The sequence below is a fragment of the Arvicanthis niloticus genome, chromosome 20 (assembly GCF_011762505.2).
Source record: "Arvicanthis niloticus isolate mArvNil1 chromosome 20, mArvNil1.pat.X, whole genome shotgun sequence".
Lineage (NCBI taxonomy): Eukaryota > Metazoa > Chordata > Mammalia > Rodentia > Muridae > Arvicanthis > Arvicanthis niloticus.
Window position 1 is genome coordinate 44,000,730 of NC_047677.1, and position 6,418 is coordinate 44,007,147.

Here is a 6,418-nt window from a genome sequence, read left to right on the forward strand (position 1 = left end):
TTGCCCCACACTGACTTAGCCGACCGTGTGGCATCTTGCAGTGTTCAGATTGTGCCATACCCTGCCTTTCCCAGAGGGCCGTGGGCAGTCTCTTGATCCAGTCAGAAACACACCTTTCTTTTTCCTTTAACCCCACTTCCTCATCTCGTCTCCTTCCATTCTTCCTCATCCCATCCCCCAAGATCCCTCAGTAACTTCTGCCTTCTCTTTCATCCACCATCACAGGCACCCATCGTGGGTGCCACCATTCAAGGAGAGGACATGAGAGGTGGAAAAGGCAGGGCATGGTGGGAGGGTCTTGCAGGCAACAATCTGATAAGAAGCGGATGAATAAGGGGTTTGGGATCCCCACAATTCACCTGCCCTGGCTCTGTGGGTCTCGGACTTGTCCCATGCCTCCCTAGTCACACCCCTCCTGTCTTTCAGTACTGTGAGCTGTCACCATTTCTAGCCTCTCCCACTTCCACAGACCTCTTTGCCTGTGGAAACAGCTTGGGAAGGAGCCCAGGCTGTCCACAGGACATCCTCGGCTTCCAGGTTACTCATATGGATTGGGAAAAGAGACTTACCTTGCTCTACATCCCTGCTGGAACTCACCCCAACCCTGCTGGGTCTCCTGGAGGCTCGGCGGACAGGACATAGTCCTCAGCCACAACTGCCAGGTTTTACCAAAAGGCCCATGGCCTGTAGCCCCCATATTTATTTTTTTGTCTCTGGCACTCAATAATTTGATGCTCATTCAGAGTCCTGCCTGGTTGTTCCCACCTGGCAGTCCTTGTTCTCTGGTGCCCTCTACTGGCTGACTCGGGAAGCAGCATGCCTCTAAGCTTTTGTAGCTACTGCCTGATGCCAACCTCTGTCAGGTGCCAGCCCAGTGCCTTCTCATTAGTAGAATTCACAAGGATGACAATTATATCATGGGCTTTTGTTTAACACTAGGTGTATTGAGGTGTGAGACATTCTCTTTAAAAGTTAAGTGAGTAGCTGGGCAGTGGTGGCACACAACTTTAAATCAAGCACTCAGGAGACAGAGGCCACCGTGGTCTGTAGAGCAAGTTCTAGGACAGCCAGAGCTACAGGGAGAAACCCATCTCAAACAAAACAAAACAAAACAAAAATAGTAAAACTTAAGTCAAAGCAGTAAGTTAGTCTAATGCACACAACTGTGTAAATACTATTTTAGTCAAGCACAGAATATCATTTTGCCCCACTCCCCCAAACCTCTTGATGCCCTTCCTACCCCACCCTACCACTTGTCCCTCCAAGAACCCAGTGATCAATTCTCTCTCTCTCTCTCTCTCTCTCTCTCTCTCTCTCTCTCTCTCTCTCTCTCTCTCTTGTGATCAACTTTCTTTCTCCCTGACTCCATCTCTCTTGTGTTTGTTTGTTTGTTTGTTTTGTTTTGTTTTTTAAGACAGGGTTTCTCTGTGTAGCCCTGGCTGTCCTGGAACTCACTCTGTAGACCAGGCTGGCCTCGAACTCAGAAATCCGCCTGCCTCTGCCTCCAAGTGCTGGGATTAAAGGCGTGTGCCACCACTGCCCGGTGGCAACTCCATCTCTCTTAGAGCTTCCTGTTTGTGTGTGGCGCAGTACCACGTGACTGCTCTTTCTCTGAGAGCCTGTATGCTCACCAGGCTGTTCCCTGTAAGGAAGACCTGGTCTTTACCATTGCTGAGCTGTGAGTGTTCCATGGTGGGGTGGTGTTTGAATGGACTTTCCAGTTGTTCCCAGAATTTACTTCTAAATGAAGTTACCAGGAGCCCCCAGGCACAAGTTTTTGGACACCCTTTGGTAAGTGATTGAGCTCTAGGATAAACACCCATAATTTCTCAGACCGCACTGTAAGAGTCTGGGTAACTGTAATTACCTCATTTCTCCTGCCCACCAGCAATGAGTGAGGTGACCAGATGTTCTTTGTGTCCAGACCCTTTTCATCCTAACTTATTTTTATCAACTAGCACATGGCATTGAGCATGTCATGACCTTATTCCCCCCTCCCCCCTTTTTTAAAATAGTATTCTCTGGCAAAGCCTGTCTGGATAGTTCATTTGTACTTTTTTTTTAACATTAATTTTTTTATTTGGTCATGCACATATCATGGCAGGTACACGGAGTTCAGAGGACAAAATTGTGGTCATTGGTTCTCACCTTCTAAAACATGAGTCCCGGAGATTGAACTCAGGTCCTCAGGCTTGACAGCAAGCACCTTCTCCCACTGAGCCATCTTGCCAGCCCCAGCTTATACATTTTTAATCAGCTGGGGTTTCTTTTGTTGTTTGTTTGTTTGTTTGTTTCTATCTGTGTTCTTACATCCAAATATAGCTTCTCTATCAGAGCTGAGTGAGGTGATTTGTTGTGGGGTATTCTGCAGAGAAGACTGCTCTGACATGGGTTCAAGCCAATAAAAAGTATCAGCCAACCAATAACTAGACTGGGTGTTCAGGATCTCAATGTAACCCTGAGCCTTTCTCAGTGCGAGCGTTTAAACACAAGAAACCCACATCCTGGGCTGACTTACTTCGGTTAACAAGAACAGTTAGCCAGAAGCAGAACTACAGAAGCCAAAAAAGTAAGCTTAGCACATTGAGAGGCTTTCCCAGGACAATGGACTTAGATGAATCAGGTCTTTGTTTTTGTTTTTGGCAGGCGGTGTTGTCTAATATACTGAGTTTTACAGCCCGAATGGAATCGGTTGCGCTAAGGTCTAGAGGCCTATTACAGGTTCACCTGTAATTCCTGTACTTGAGAGCCTGAGGCAGGGAGACGTCTGTGAGGTTGAAGCCAACCTTGGCTGCAGAGTTTTTTACACACAGCAAACCAACAAGCCCTCTATGGATGTGTACTGTGTAAATATGTCCTTCTGGTCTCTATGATTCAGCCTTGACCTCACTTTGGCAGTGTCTGGCGAAGAGCAAATCCTTTTCTAATTTTGATTGATTGGGTGAAAAAAAAAAAAAAAAAAAAAAAAAAAAAAAACCACTGCATGCTATCTGAAACCATCTGCTTTAACCCACGGCGCAAACACTTCCTGTTACACTTTCTTCCAGGAGAGTCACGACTTGAATGCCCACATCTCCTGTGCGACACCTCTTAGGGAGGCCTGTGGGGGGTTTCTGTCATTTCCTCCAGAGCAGCTGTTGCAGTGTGAAGACTGCTTGGTGTGAGAAGTTCTTTCAGGATTCTGAGAGACTCTGAGCATGGAGACTTTGGACGGACCTGCTCTTCAGAACTTCTGCTTGCTCACTGTCCTTCAGCCTATGGCCCCTGCCAGAACAATCCCTTTGTGCTGCTGCTGCCTGAGGGATTCATCTGTCTCACCCACTTTTTAAAGATCTATTTTTTATATTTATTGACTACTAATATATACATACGTATGTGCTCACGTGTGCCGTGACATGCATGTGGTGGTCTGAAGGCATATCTGTGGAGCCTGGTCTCTCCTTTCATCTAGAATATAGATTCCAGGGATCGAACTTGGATTTCCTGACCTAAGTGGCAAGCTCCCTTACCCCCTGAGCCATCCTGCTAGCCCGTTGCTCTTTTGAAATGTCAACCTTTCTTGTTTTCTCTTCTCTCTCTCTCTCTCTCTCTCTCTCTCTCTCTCTCTCTCTCTCTCTCTCCCTCTCTCTCCCTCTCTCTCTCTCTCTCTGTGTGTGAAGACTGATAATGACTGCAACATTTCCACTTTATAGAATTTACTGTTTTCTTCCTGAACAAATACACCATTAAATGCTGGGAGCATAAGAAGTTGTGTTACTTCAGGATTAGTTTCATACACATTAGCACAGATATGGCTTCCTGATTACCTCTGCAGATCTGTTACCTTTTTATTTTTGTCCACTTAGCTTCTCTTACCTCAGTGGTATTTCCTCTGCCAATGGAGATTTTGTACCATATATATATATATATATATATATATATATATATATATATATATATACACACACACACACACACACATACACACACACACATACACACACACATACATGTACATATACATGTTTGTTTTCAAGACAGGATTTCTCTGTGTAACAGCACTAGATGTTCTGGAACTCACACTACAGACCAGGCTGGTCTCAAACCCACAGAGATCCACCTGCCTCTACCCCCTGAGTGCTGGGATTAGAGGCATGCGCCACCACTGCCCAGCTATACATTACATTTTGGATGAGACACCTCAGTACCCTCTGGTTCCACCTTATGCTATGCTGTGAGTCCCTGTCAGTGGCTTTGATGATTTCACAATGGCTTGAAGATCTTTTGTGCTGGTTACTGTGAAGGTGTGTCGGGTCAGAAAGGGTGGCACCCCTGGCTCCTCACGCTCCCTAGTCTTTATCACCCAGAATCCTCCTAATGACCCATGAGCTACTTATCACCCCTTCTGCTTTATGGCTGCATTGTTTGCCCTGTATCTGGGCACACAAGAGTATCGATTACAATCTAAATAGCCTTCATAGCAGCAGAGGGAGCTGGCCCAGGATACTGCCTGTTACTGCTTTACCCAGGTCTGTCCAACCAGATTAGCCAGCAATTGCACAGCCTTGGAGACAATTTTCTAATCCTCTAGGAGCCCCATGGCTGCTCAGAGTCAGGCAATCATCAATAACTAACGTCTGCCCTTATAGCACAGAGTCGGGGCATACGCTTCTGATGGATATGTTTGGGACCAGGGCATCAATGTTTATTACCGAAGCTTATCTATTCTGCTCGATGTACCCCTGCAAAGGCTACCCTCTGTCTTGTGAGGCACTAGGGTGGTGAGCAGGGAGAATCCCCACCCTCCCTCACTAGAAGAGGCTCAGGAGAGAGAGAAACTCAAGGACAACCCCAGGCCAAAGCTCTGCCTCAGGAGGAAAGTCACTGTGGTGTGAAGCATAGGCCTTGACCAGCACAGGGGGGCCTGGGGCCTGTACAAGATAGCCATAACCATAACACACTGGTCTCCTGTCCACCATGTGGCTCTACTACATGTCTGACCACCCTTATGTTTTCCCCAAGCATGTGGAGTCTGGTTACTTTCTGAAACTTCCAGCCCAGGAAGTCCTTCATCTTAGACATTGTTTCAGATGTTTTGCCTCAGCAACGACCAAGTAGTTAAATAGAATTTTTTGTTTCTCCACCTCTCTCCAAAGCAGGACGTTAAGTCTCTCCTTGTGAGGAAACCCTTCGTGTAAACCCAGCCGCCCGCTTCACTCTCTGTGTCTTTTCTGTGATGTCTCCGCTGAATATGAAGTTAAGATATTTGCATCCAGTGAGGTCTGTCTCGTCTTTCTCCTGTCAATCATCACAACCATCACCTGCTTCCTCTTTCTTCTTTCAAAACATACTTTATATAGAGCGATACAATTCACATATAAAACGACACTATAGGAGAATAATTTGGTATCATTTTAAAGAGAAGAAAAAGGGAAAAAATTTCAGGCTCCAAAACTCCTATTCTTAGAACAGCCTTTTGTGCGTTGTGGCAAATGCATTCAGTGTGGCTAGTCACATCTAATTCCTGTCGCACTAGTGGTCAATGGAATTGAGAAGAAAGCCCACTTGGCCAGTTCTATTCATCAACCCCAGTGGCAGCACAAGGTGGCACGCAGGAATGGTCCCTTCCCCTATAAACAGGGATGAGAGATCCAGGCCCTAACTGCTGTCTGCAGATGGTTCTTGAGCTGGATGCTTCCAGCCTGAGTCTTTTCCATCCAGCACCTTGCTCTGAGTCTTAGCACCCTGAATCATCTCATGCCCCATGCCTTAGTGGTACTTCTTATCACTTTCCTTTTCTTAACTATCACGCCAATTCTGCTCAGAGCCACCTTTGCCTCTGCCAGATGCAGTGATGTGCTAGTCCCAAGGCTGCGGAGCACTGTTCTTCCCCCCCTCTCAACCCACTGTGCATGCGTGAAATAAACACCTCACCCGTTCAATCCTTCCCAATATATCGAGCTGCCAGTTTGCTCATGCGGAGCAGATAGAAAGCAAATCCAATCCCCAGTTTAAACATGACCGGGTAAGTCTGCAAAGGTTTTTTTAAAAAAAAAATCAGCTACATCTGATAGGATGGCTGGGTAGGGATACCCAGCATCCAGTGTAAGCACTCACCATATCATGGTGAGTGAGCTTTCCAAACCCTGCTTGGGTCTCCTCCAGCATCTTAGAGTTGTACCCGCCTTTTTAAAAACCTGTTTTCATCAGAATCCATTGGGGAAGTGGAATCCTTTTCCTTTTGTTCCTTGGCTAGGAATTGCCTGAATCTCCAAGTCAGGCATACGGTACACAATGGCTGAGGAGAGGGGAAATTTAGGCTTCTTCATGCCAGTGTCACCATAAACACATGGATGACACACGGCACCAGGACATTATCTCCTGGGGCCATGCTACTATGTACCTCTGCTGTAGATGAGTGTGTCTTTCCCAGTGTGTG